Source organism: Phragmites australis, chromosome 1 (assembly GCF_958298935.1).
Source record: "Phragmites australis chromosome 1, lpPhrAust1.1, whole genome shotgun sequence".
Lineage (NCBI taxonomy): Eukaryota > Viridiplantae > Streptophyta > Magnoliopsida > Poales > Poaceae > Phragmites > Phragmites australis.
This window is the reverse complement of record NC_084921.1, coordinates 6256492-6268477: the sequence shown is the minus strand read 5'-3', so window position 1 is coordinate 6268477 and position 11986 is coordinate 6256492.

The following is an 11986-nucleotide window of genomic DNA, read 5'->3' as shown; positions in this document are numbered from 1 at the left end:
CAGAGTATAGAATCGATTATGATAATAGTAATTAAAGATGGTTCATACCACAAACTGAATGTGATAATGACTTTTCATAGTCGGTTCCAATTAGAACCCGTCTATTATAGGTGTTCACAGGACCGAAAAAATTGCTATGGTCCTTCCAACATGGCTCCTCTGGAAAGAGTGGGAGAGGGGAGGGGGGCGGGTTGAGGATGCAAACGAGTGGATGAGGATAACAAATGGGATTTTAGATCCTGCCTTCATTTTCAAAATTAAGTTTCCTTCTCTCATCGTGCATACATCGACCCATAATGTGGAGTACTTGGGTTGTATATAAAGCTGACTGTATTAATGCGTTAGTTCAATCAGATGTCCTCAGGAACCAACTATAGTCAATTCTAATAAGAAAGTAAGCCTGACAATAAGGCAGGTCAGGGCCGGGTGCAACAAGAATGCACCCAACTTGAAAGCTAACCCTAGCCCAAGACAGCTAACAAGTGAAAAATCAACTCGGCCCAGAACCCAGCGGGGACCCCTCGGGTGGGAGCTAGGTCCCCCGAGCACCCTCTTCCCGGTACTTGGCTTTTCTTATCATCGGGGGACTTGAGTGCTCGGGGGCCGCTGCTCGCAGCCCCGAGCACTCTCTTCCCGATACTTGGTCTTCTCGGGTCATCGGGGAACTCGGGTACACGGGGACCACTGTTCGTGGCCCCGAGCATCCTCTCCCGGGACTTGATCTTCTCGTACCTTAGGGAGATAACCCCCACGGGAGGGCGCCATGTGGCACTCTGCTGTTCTAGCCTCGGGACTCAGGGACCCCTGGTTCCTGTGTCACCGACAACACCCGCAGGTGAATATCTGCTACCGCCCTTGACTTGAACACAACTCGGGCCCACGACCCATGACCTCCATGGGGCAAAATTTGCCCCCGCCCCCGCTAGGTTTAAAACCCACGGGGACCCAACCCGGTCTACCTCGAAGCTAGCCCTATCAAAAACCGATTGTGATGTGGGGTGAAAACCGGTCCGCGGGGACGTTCTTACAATGCCATAGAGAAAAGAACATATTGCGATAGCTCTTTGTACAGCCAGTTTTTCAAAACTGACTATGATGACTGTTAGTGAACCTACTAGATTTGTTATAAATATTGCATGATAGAGATCGAACGTGGAAAACATTTGCGGGAAAAAACTACGGGCGCCAATCGACAATCTTCACTATATGAGGAGTTGTGTACAAACACAAGGGAATTACAATAGCCATCTACTCTTCTCATTCGGCTTACAAGATGTATATATAGGATAGACGAAGAAGACTAAAGTCTAATATGGATAAATCCGGAACATGGGTCAAATGGACATCCCTTACAAGGCTCACTTGGGAATTCGGATCATATTTCAACAAACACAAGCTTAAGATGAATTTCATCTTGTAGTAAATGAAGGATCATCAATGAACTTCTTTTATAAAATAAATTTCACCAGCGCAAAAAAGTCTCTAGGACTTAAACTGCAACAACAACTAAACTTGAGCAAAGCTCAGTAGAAAGAACTGACTCAGTCATCATATCAGCAGGATTATTATAAGAACTTATCTTATATACTTTAATGTCACCTTGAGCAATGACACCTCGGATGTAATGATACCTCACATCAATTTGCATTGTTTGTTCATGAAACATATGATCCTTTGTAAGACAAATATCACTCTGACTATCACATAATATAGTAATAAAAGAATTATATCTGCAATGCTCATTGTAAAAAGAACCAAATAGCTTTTTTGCATGTTTTAATAAATAGTCATATATTCAACTTCATCTGTCTATAAAGCAATAGTAGCCTGCAAACTTGCTTTCCAATTAATAGCACAACCACCAATTGTGAAAATATAATCTGTGAAAGATCTTCTCTTGTCCAAACCACCAGCATAATCTGAGTCAATATAACCAACAAGTTCATCTTCAGATTTCTCAAATTGCAAACAAGCATTAGAAGTACCACGCCAATATCTGAAAATCCATTGGATAACTTTCTCATGCTCTTTGCTAGGATTAACCATTTATCTACTAAAAACACTCAATGTATGAGATGAATCACAATGACAACGAACTATGGCATACATATATAAACCAACTGCACTTGAATATGGACCTCCAGACATGTATTCAATATCATAATCTGACTCAGACATAAAGCTGAAGATAATCTGAAATATGCAACTAATGGAGTACCCACTGATTTTTTATCATGCATATTGAAACGATGAAAGATCTTCTCAATATAACATTTCTTGCTAAGGTATAACTTGCTAGATTTCCTCTCTCTAATAATCTCCACACCAAGAATTTTATTTGTTGCACCTAAGTCCTTTATCTCAAATTCATTACTCAATTGTGATTCCAATTTGACTATCTATGATTTATCTTTTGCAGCAATCAACATATCATCAACATAGATAAATAAATAAATAGCTGAGCTATTAACATTCTTCAAATAGACACAACTATCATAATCAGAACACTTCAAACCATTAGAGAGCATAAATGAGTCAAATCTATTGTACCACTGTCTAGGAGATTGCTTCAAACCATAAAGAGATTTCTTTAATCTACAGACAATGTTTTCTTTTCTAGGAACAACAAAACCTTCAAGGTGGTCCATAAAAATGTCTTCATCTAACTCCCCAGAAAAAAATGCAGTTTTAATATCTAATTTCTCAAGTTCATAATCTGCATATCATCAATATTGAGTAAAGTGCGAATAGAACTATACTTCACAATAGAAAAAAAGACATCTTCTGATCCATACCTGTAATCTGGCTATAACCTTTAGCAACCAATATTACTTTATACCTTACTGATTCATTAGAAGAAGTACCCTTCTTTCTTTTGAAAATCCACTAGCAACGACCAAGCTTCTTCTCCTTTGATAATTTGACTAAATCACAAGTAACTTAATATCATATTGCATAGCAGTCATCCAATTGTTGCAATTAGCAGAAATAATAGCCTCATTATAATTAGAAGGTTCTGCATATGCTTCAACGTCTTCTGCACAACTCAAAGCAGAAGTAACAATATTAAACTCTTCAATTAACCTCTTAGGTGGATTAATTTTCTCATAGACCTACCAACTGCAATAGAATGTTGTGTAAGCTGCATAATAGGAGAGGACGGTGTAACAATATATGAACCATGATCAATAACTAAATTTTCAGCAATAGATGTATCTTGGATAGTAGCATTGCATCAATAAAATACTCTACATGCACGCTAAAACTCTACGAACTCTAAACAGGAGCATTAGCTAACATATTAGATTCATTAAAGATAACACTCCTACTAATCATAACATTTTTTGTATTAGCCTATATAGATCTAATCCTAGTCGGGAGGGCTTCCTTGTACGTAGTCAGGAAGAGTAGTTAATATAATTCTATGTTGCAGAAGGCTCGAAGGTGCAGAGCTTCCGCAAGCTTGAATGGTATCAATGGAGGTGTATTGACTTTTAATGGCTTATTCTCTGCAGGATCCCCTAGCTCTTTATATATATAGGGGGTCGTTGTATGTCCTATGGAGTCTTTTCTCATCATTTTTGAAGATAAAATTTCCTGTTTACGAGATATTCTGGGTATATGTAGGCAGTTTCTATACGTCGAGAGATTGCTTTTCTAGTGATAGAGATATACCCCGAGAATGATGAAAAATCATATAGTGTCTAAAAATGATAGTTCTATATTACTCATCGTCACCTTGCATGTAAGGCCGCATAAACTTTTTTAGGGTTCGAGTATCATAATTGTATAATATAGTATCTCTAAAATTTGTAAAAGAACTATACATTGAACACATACAAAAGAATAAAACTCAAGTCATCATCGTATTTTACATGCACAATCTATAAGTCAGCAACGATCACCTTGAAGACCGAAAGATGATTCAACACTAAACCACCCTCTCGCAATTTCTACGTGAACAACTTTATCTTTAGATGTATTTTGCTGGTCAGATCTTTAGACATGTATATTGATTCTAGCTTTAGCCATAAAACATCAGTAGTTTTCTCCTGCAAACCTCTTGTAAAATATTATTTGATAGTTGAAGATGAATTTAGAACAAAGCCTAACGATTATTTCTCTTTTTTTTATCGGATCAAGATCTTTAATCTTTTTTGCCAAAACTATTAAAGACATCATCCAGATCAGTATACGCTAAAACTATTCGCATCTTAACTTGCTATAAAAAAAAACCTTATGTCTTATCTAGCAGCGAAAAATCATACATAAAAAAGCCATATGGAAAAAATCCCTACGTGCACTAAGCAAAATCAACCGAAAAAGAGCTCAGTACAGAAGTCATACTACTGCCAAAATCAGGTTGAAAAATGGATTATATTCCTGCCGGGTGCGCATAGCGTTTTTTCTGTGCATAATGAACAGTAACACCGACACCGGTACCGGATGAACAGTAACACATGAACAGTATGCTGCGTCATCGTTCTTATAGGTTTGGGAAAAATGCACAAACCCCCCCATAAGTCACTCCATTTTTGAGATTCACCCCCATAAGTCATTTTGTTGCAAAAACCCCCCCAACAGTAATTTAGATTTGCAAAAACCCCCAGCAATTGTTTAATCCAGAAAATAGGTTTTCTTTAATATAAAAAATATGTAAATTCTTTAATAATTTAGATAAAGGTTTTAAAAATGATTCCTTTGGTGAAATAAATAAAATAAAATGTTTTTAATTCTATTAATCTTATATATATATATGTTTTTCAATGATAAAATAAATATTTTAATTATGAGAAAAATTTAGAAAATCTAGAATAATGTTTTAATAGGTTTTCTATATTTTTAATTATGGAAAAATGGTAAATAATTAGAAAATAAAGGGAATTTTTAATTTTTCTAGGTTTTCTATGTTTTTAATTTTAGATAACACATAAGGCAAATGTATAAGTTGCAATGGTATAAAGGGAATTTTCTCTAATTTGTCCGGCCGGCCTACCCATTGGTATGGCACTTGACCGCATTCCAGCGCTCGGCCTCTCTTCCGTAGATGCAGAGAGTTCGGCAAGATTTAGCATCAGTCTCCATTGATTTATCGTTATTTGTGAACATAAATAATAAATAAAATTATATCCTTATTCCTCTAAGGGACATAATTAAAATATTTATTTTATCATTAAAAAACATATATATAAGATTAATAGAATTAAAAATATTTTATTTTATTTATTTCACCAAAGGAATCATTTTTAAAACCTTTATCTAAATTATTAAAGAATTTACATATTTTTTATATTAAAGAAAACCTATTTTCTGCATTAAACAATTGCTGGGGGGTTTTGCAAATCTAAATTACTGTTGGGGGGGTTTTTGCAACAAAATGGCTTATGGGGGTGAATCTCAAAAATGGAGTGACTTATGGGGGGGTTTGTGCATTTTTCCCTATAGGTTTCTATTCTGCGGCGCCCTTAATGTATTCAATACAAGAAATGGATTCGTGATTCATGCTTTATGCAACTTTATTTTATGCCATAGAATATGAACTATATGTGCACTTTCTGGTGACATTGAATCTTATCAATTTTCTTCTTCGAGGATGCTGCCGGTTGGTCTTACATTCAATTAAAAATGTTTTATATTTTGTAAAAGATCCAGATTTTTTTAAAAAAAATCAGTATTAATAACTTTTAAAATATTTAGTTCGTATTTATTTTGAAAAAAATATTTTCATATTCTCATAAATTTATAAAATTATTTGAAATATATTTTTAATAGAAATAGTGGTCGGGTATATATTTTCACTAAAGAGAGTACTATGCTGCTAAGAACTAGTTTAGAAGACAGTTTAAAGTTAGACAACACATATATTATATATCCATATATACATCTACGAACTCATATACAATGGTGTTGTTCGAATGAATTCCTGATTGCAGCTTTCACAACAAGGAACTCTGCAGGAGCCTTATGGCTCTATGAGTTGACAGTAACCTTTGTTATTTTCCCGAGGTTTAATCTTAGAAATTAGAGGGTTAGACTATCTTCAATAGCTATTTTATATTTTTATCCTAAAAATACTATTATAGTATTCCTTATTTTTTCATCTCCAACAGCTACCCCATTTTCTATCTTCTACTCATCTTTTTCTCTCTCCGGTTCCGCTGTCAGCCTCTATGAATAGCACTGATACAGTGCTGCTACGAAGCTGCTACAGTACCCGCCGAACTGTAGCACTAGGAACAGATATGATTTGCCAGTGCTACAGTAGCACGTAAAGTACTGTATCACACTAGGATGGAGATGATTTCCAGTGTACAGTACCACGCAAAGTACTGTAGCATTAGATTCTGCAAATTTGCTTTCACCGCTGGAGATGGTCTTACATCACCACATGTTTTGCACTCGTGGTTTAGAACTTTCAACTTATGTCACTTTTAATACTTGTTTCTTAAGTGATATTCAAAGAAGAGGGGAATAAAAAATTGATGTTAAGAAATAAGTATCTAATTGATATATGTGACTTGTTAGTTTTGTAATATCTTTTAAAGCAATTTATTATCTCACATTTACATAGGATTGCTTTTTAAATAAATTCTCTCTCTTTTATTTTTAAATTACTTATCCCATTATTTTTTAATGGAATAATATTAGAAAACTAATATTCGAAGTGGCTTTAGACCATCTCCAACCATATTCTCTTCATTTTGTTCCCTTCTCGATTCCCTTTCTCGTTCTCATTTTCTTTATTTTCTCTCATCTCCAACAGTTTCACTTCGAGGGGAATCGCGAAGGGAAAAGAGAGAGAATCCTGTCCTGAAAGGAATGATCTTGGGAATCCCTTTGTGACAGAAACCGTGAAAGGAAACCGTTGAAGTGCTGAAAAGAACGAAAAGTCTTTCACGACGAGAATCTGGATCGTGAAGGGAATCAGTTAGGTTTAGTCTTAGACCATTTCCAATCATATTTCTTTTATTTCGTTCCCTTTCTTATTCTCTTCCCCGTTCTTATTCCTTTTATTTTCTCTCATCTCCAATAGCTTCCCTTCGAGGGGAATCGCGAAGGGAAAGGAGAGAGAATCCCGTCCTGAATGGAATGACCCTGAGAATCCCGTCGTGAAAAAAACCGTGAAGAGAAACTGTTAAAGTGCTGAAAAAAATCAGCTTCACGACGAGATTTTTTGTTCCCCAAGAAAAACCATTGGCTCACCCTTATAGCGCAGATGAGATGGCCAAAGGCCACTCAACCATTAAATGGTACCGGCCAGCCTGCAACCTTCTGATGGCGCTGCCTATGGCCAGGAGCGCTTGCAGGCGGCAGGTCGACTATGGTGGTTCACAGTAACCTTTGTTATTTTCCCGTGCATGCAGGATGCAACCATCAAATGTTATCGAAATAGAGTATACTCCTCTCGCTAATTCAGTGAACGGAAGTAAAGATCACATGTAAGAGGTTAACAAATCAAGGCCTAGTTTGACCTCTGTGGAAGACAACCCAAAGAAATATCAAACATATGGGGATTGGGTTTTTCCCCTCTCACCACCCAATCCACTCTCACCTTGGATTTAATCTCTTGATCTGTTTGCATCATTTGGGATGTGTACCAAGTTCTTTTGCTATCACTTCTGGTAGTAGCAACAGTGTGTACTGCAAAGAACGTGTTATTTAAATGTTATTTAAAATCCGATAGTGGGCGGTTGGTATTTGGAGATCCAAAAGTACTTTTTTTATGGGCAGAGGTATAGCTAATCATGTGGCACAGTTAAAACGTGTGTCAGTATTAAAACACAATATTAATTTAAACACTGAGATACCAGCTGCCTCTATTACACGATAATTACATGTCGGTGTTGAGATTTAAAATGGCACACATGCATACAGATCACACATCTGATGCATATACTACTGAGTCATATTATCATAGCACTGGAACAAGCAAAAGAAGTTTGTCAAAAACAAGCAAAATCTCAATACTTAAATTCATACTTCTGACACAAGACATTGTCAAAAGATGATAGTCTGAACTCTGAAGCCCGTTATTTTTTTAGGATTTGGCATCATTTGACAGAACAGCTTGTTTTTCCTCCTACTGTGCACCTTGGTAGTACTGAAGCAAACAAACATGGCTGCCATTTTCAGCTAACAGTAGTTCGATCATAAACACTATTACTAGTACTGGCATACATGTGCATATGTTACGAATACTACATTTGTCTTACTGAAAATACAAAGAAAAAATGATATGTCTATTGATGATAAGATTTGATATTTATAGTGATCGTTACAGCGATAACTGATTTAATGGGCGACCAGACAAATAGTAACACGTCTGGATGAACAGTGACGTGACTGGATAAACAGTGGTTTCCAGCCAGTGAACAGTGATTTCAGATTAGTGAATAGTGATTGCTGACTAGTGAACATGATCAGTGGTCGTGACCAATGACCAGACGACCAGTGATCATGGTTTATTCCTATAGTTGGTCTCCAGACAAATAGAAGAGTTGGTACAATCTAAGAAGGCAAAACTACATTAAAGCGTATTCGGTAGATATATGAGAGTTTTACATGTTCGAATAGGAAATATATGTTTATTATAGAAAGTTTGGAGATCAAGTAGGCATAATCGAACCATATTTGTAAGTCTTGTTCGGTTTGAATTAGGAGTCCTGATCTTTTACGGCTAAGATCTGCTGCCCTTTAAATATGATAGGGTCATAGCCGATTGAAAGAAACAACAATCGATCAAATACCAACATGCATTTACTATTTTTCTACCTAGCTCTTGTAGTCCTGTTCCTCCTTCTTCCTCCTCCTACTGCTACTCGTTCTTGAGCTCGATTCAAGCCGCCGGCTAACCGTGCCCTGACAGGGTCCTCCCGGGTGCGATTTGCTGATGAAGATCCGTCGTTGCAGTACCAGACTGGGCTTCCCAAGTGTTGCTCACTAGGTTAGTTATCATTTGCCAGTTTGCTCGTAAATCGGTCGCTCATTGCCGCGAAAGTGCAAGTCATCTCCATTGTTGAACGCCCTGCGCGTGGTGCTATGGATTGCACATGAGGTGCTCGTGTGTTGGCGCGAGGATCCATATTTTTGTGCCAACACATTTTGGCAACTCCGTTGGGGTATCGACTTCTTCAGCCATGGCACAATATTATGTGACGATTTTTGAAATATTCGGTGATGATTTATGAACTACCGGTGATGATTTCAAAGCATTTCTGCATTTCATTCAGTCTCTAGGTTCTGTGGTATGCAACATCACAGGTGTGACTTACTTAGAAACAAAATCAAAGCCACATCATGGGCACACAACATCATGCTACACCATGGCTTACATTTCATTCAGTCTCCAGGTTCAGTGCTATGCAACATCACATGTGTGGCTTATATAGAAACAAAATCAAAGCCACATCATAGGGACACAACATCATGCTACACCATGGCTTACATTTCATTCAGTCTCCAGGTTCAGTGCTATGCAACATCACAGGTGTGGCTTACATAGAAATAAAATCAAAGCCACATCATGGGCACACAACATCATGCTACGCCATAGCTTACATTTCATTCAGTTTCCAGGTTCAGTGGTCTACTTCACAAGAACCACAACTATGGACAACAATACAAGAAAAACATTGATGCAAGCCAAAATCAACGGAGCTTTCACCCATCCGTGGATCTGCCCAACCATAGCTTCAACACCTTTCATAGGATGTGCTCTGTTCCTCCTGGCAATCAAATTCTTCTTCATGCTACTATTTGCTTCTAGGATCTTAGGCACGACATCTCCAACTAAGGTCGAGTCCACGACCAACTCTCCAATCAAGCTAAGATACTTCTCATACTCTGATTGAAACATGAAAAGTTTGCAGCAATTGGGTACCTACATATGCAATTGAAGGGAAATTTCAGAAATTGAACCAAAAAAAAACACACTTGATTCCACATGAATAGCACTCCTTACTGGTTATGGGGGCATTTGAAAATTTTCTTCCTGTAATTGGCCGAAGTAGTAGCGGTAAGCTCAATAACCTTCTCCACCTTGCAATCCGGGCATTGGATCAACGGCTACCCGGTCGGCGTTAGCTGCACCTCTGACAATGACGTACGGTTGGACCCCCTACTACATGTTACGGATGAGTAGGAAATCTCTGCTTCGGGGACTCCTATGCGACTGACCTCGCGACGTGAACCCGGTGGCGGAGGCAACTTGGCAGCCATAGGAGCTGCGGGTCGGCACACACCTTGGACCTTAGTTTGCGATGACCTCCTGGCGGTGTAGACCCACTGTCGCGCCCTCCCGCGTCGAACCTCAGGTGGCGACGAGCTCCTGCCAGCGCAGACCCGCCGGTGTTCCCCCTCGCTATGAACCTCAAGCGGCGACGAGACCAGGGGAGATCTGTGGCACAGACTCGCTGATGCCCCCCGCCCACGACGAGCCTGGGGGAGATCCACCACGCAAACCTCAGGAGGCGTGCGTATTGAGGGATCGAGATAGCAGTGGCCAGTAGATAAGGAAGAAAGGGATCGAGCGTGCACGTGAGTTCGACCAGCGCCCGCTCGGGCAGGTGACATATAACCGGGCCCACATGTCACATATAGCCAAGCCCACGTGTCATATGTAGCCAGGCCAATGTGCCATAGATCGATGGTGCCCACCATGTCATAGTAAAACGACCGTTCTCCGTTGACAGCAATTTTCCGTTGCTTGGGTCCAAACCATTCCTACAGGGTTATAGTCATTGTTAGGCCATCTCCAATGTATGGAACCGAGGTTGGTCCTAAGATGGGCCCTACATGTACTGATATTTTCTCGTTGAAACTCACCCAATGTTTAAAACCTGGTTGGATCTAAGGTGGGGCCCATGTGTTATTAAAAAACACAGACACCAACCGTCCCGACGATCCCTGGGCTCGACTTTGTGAAGGAAGCACTGAGGACTGAAGTTTTTATTCCTTGAGGCTAGGTTCCATGCATAGGGTCAGTCCTATAATATTTTTTCATATGACCGAGTATTGCAATGTATAGGATCATGTTCTATTCAATCTCTTAGTACCAAGTTTCTAGTCACATTGGAGACGCCCTTAGCAGGCCCACCATGTTATAGTCAGACGGCCGGGCCGTTCAACATATTGTCATTGATCTCATACATGCTAGAGCTTGACCTTACACCTCAACCATCGACCCTCTCTTCTCCTCATGGTCCTTCCCCATTGATAGCAGTTCTCCATTGCTTGGGCCCAAATCATTCCTGCTGGGTTATAGTCATTGTTAGCAGGCCCACCATGTCATAGTCAGACGGTCAGGATGTTCAACATATTGCCATTGATCTCATATAAGCTAGAGCTTGACCTTACACCTATGTCGCTAACATTGAGTCACTGATCTACGCATACGACGCCTTGCTTCTTTGACCCCCTCAGTACAGATGTATGAGCCCTAATGATGTAAATGACATGGAAAACTTGGCACGAATACATTTGCCAAAGATGTGAACAACCATGTCGGAGATTGACCAAAATTCATACATTCAAACAAATTCATCTAACTCTCATGATTTTGATGTTAGTACATACATAGCCATGTCAAATCCCAATAAAGTCTACAAAATATTTGCAAACTTTATTCATAGCCTAACAAATTCATTCCAAATTATATATATTATAAAATACAATTAGAGAAAAATTTGGAGATTTTTTGGCCCTGGCGCACAAATTTTTTTTGGCTCATGGTGCTTTTCCCCCTCCCTCCCCTCTATCGTCCTCGCCCATCCTAATTAATCCCCTCCCTTCTCCTGGCAGACCAAAGGGCCTCTCCTCATCTCACCTCCTCCCTCTACCTGCTCCCCGCTCTCATCTCATCCCTCACCAAATCATCTCCTCCCTAGTCCCAAACCCTAGAGCCATCGTCTCCCTCACCAGGCCATCAACAGCGCAAACCCTAGTCCCAAACCCTAGATCCAGTGTGAGGCCACCGGGGGTGGGTCAT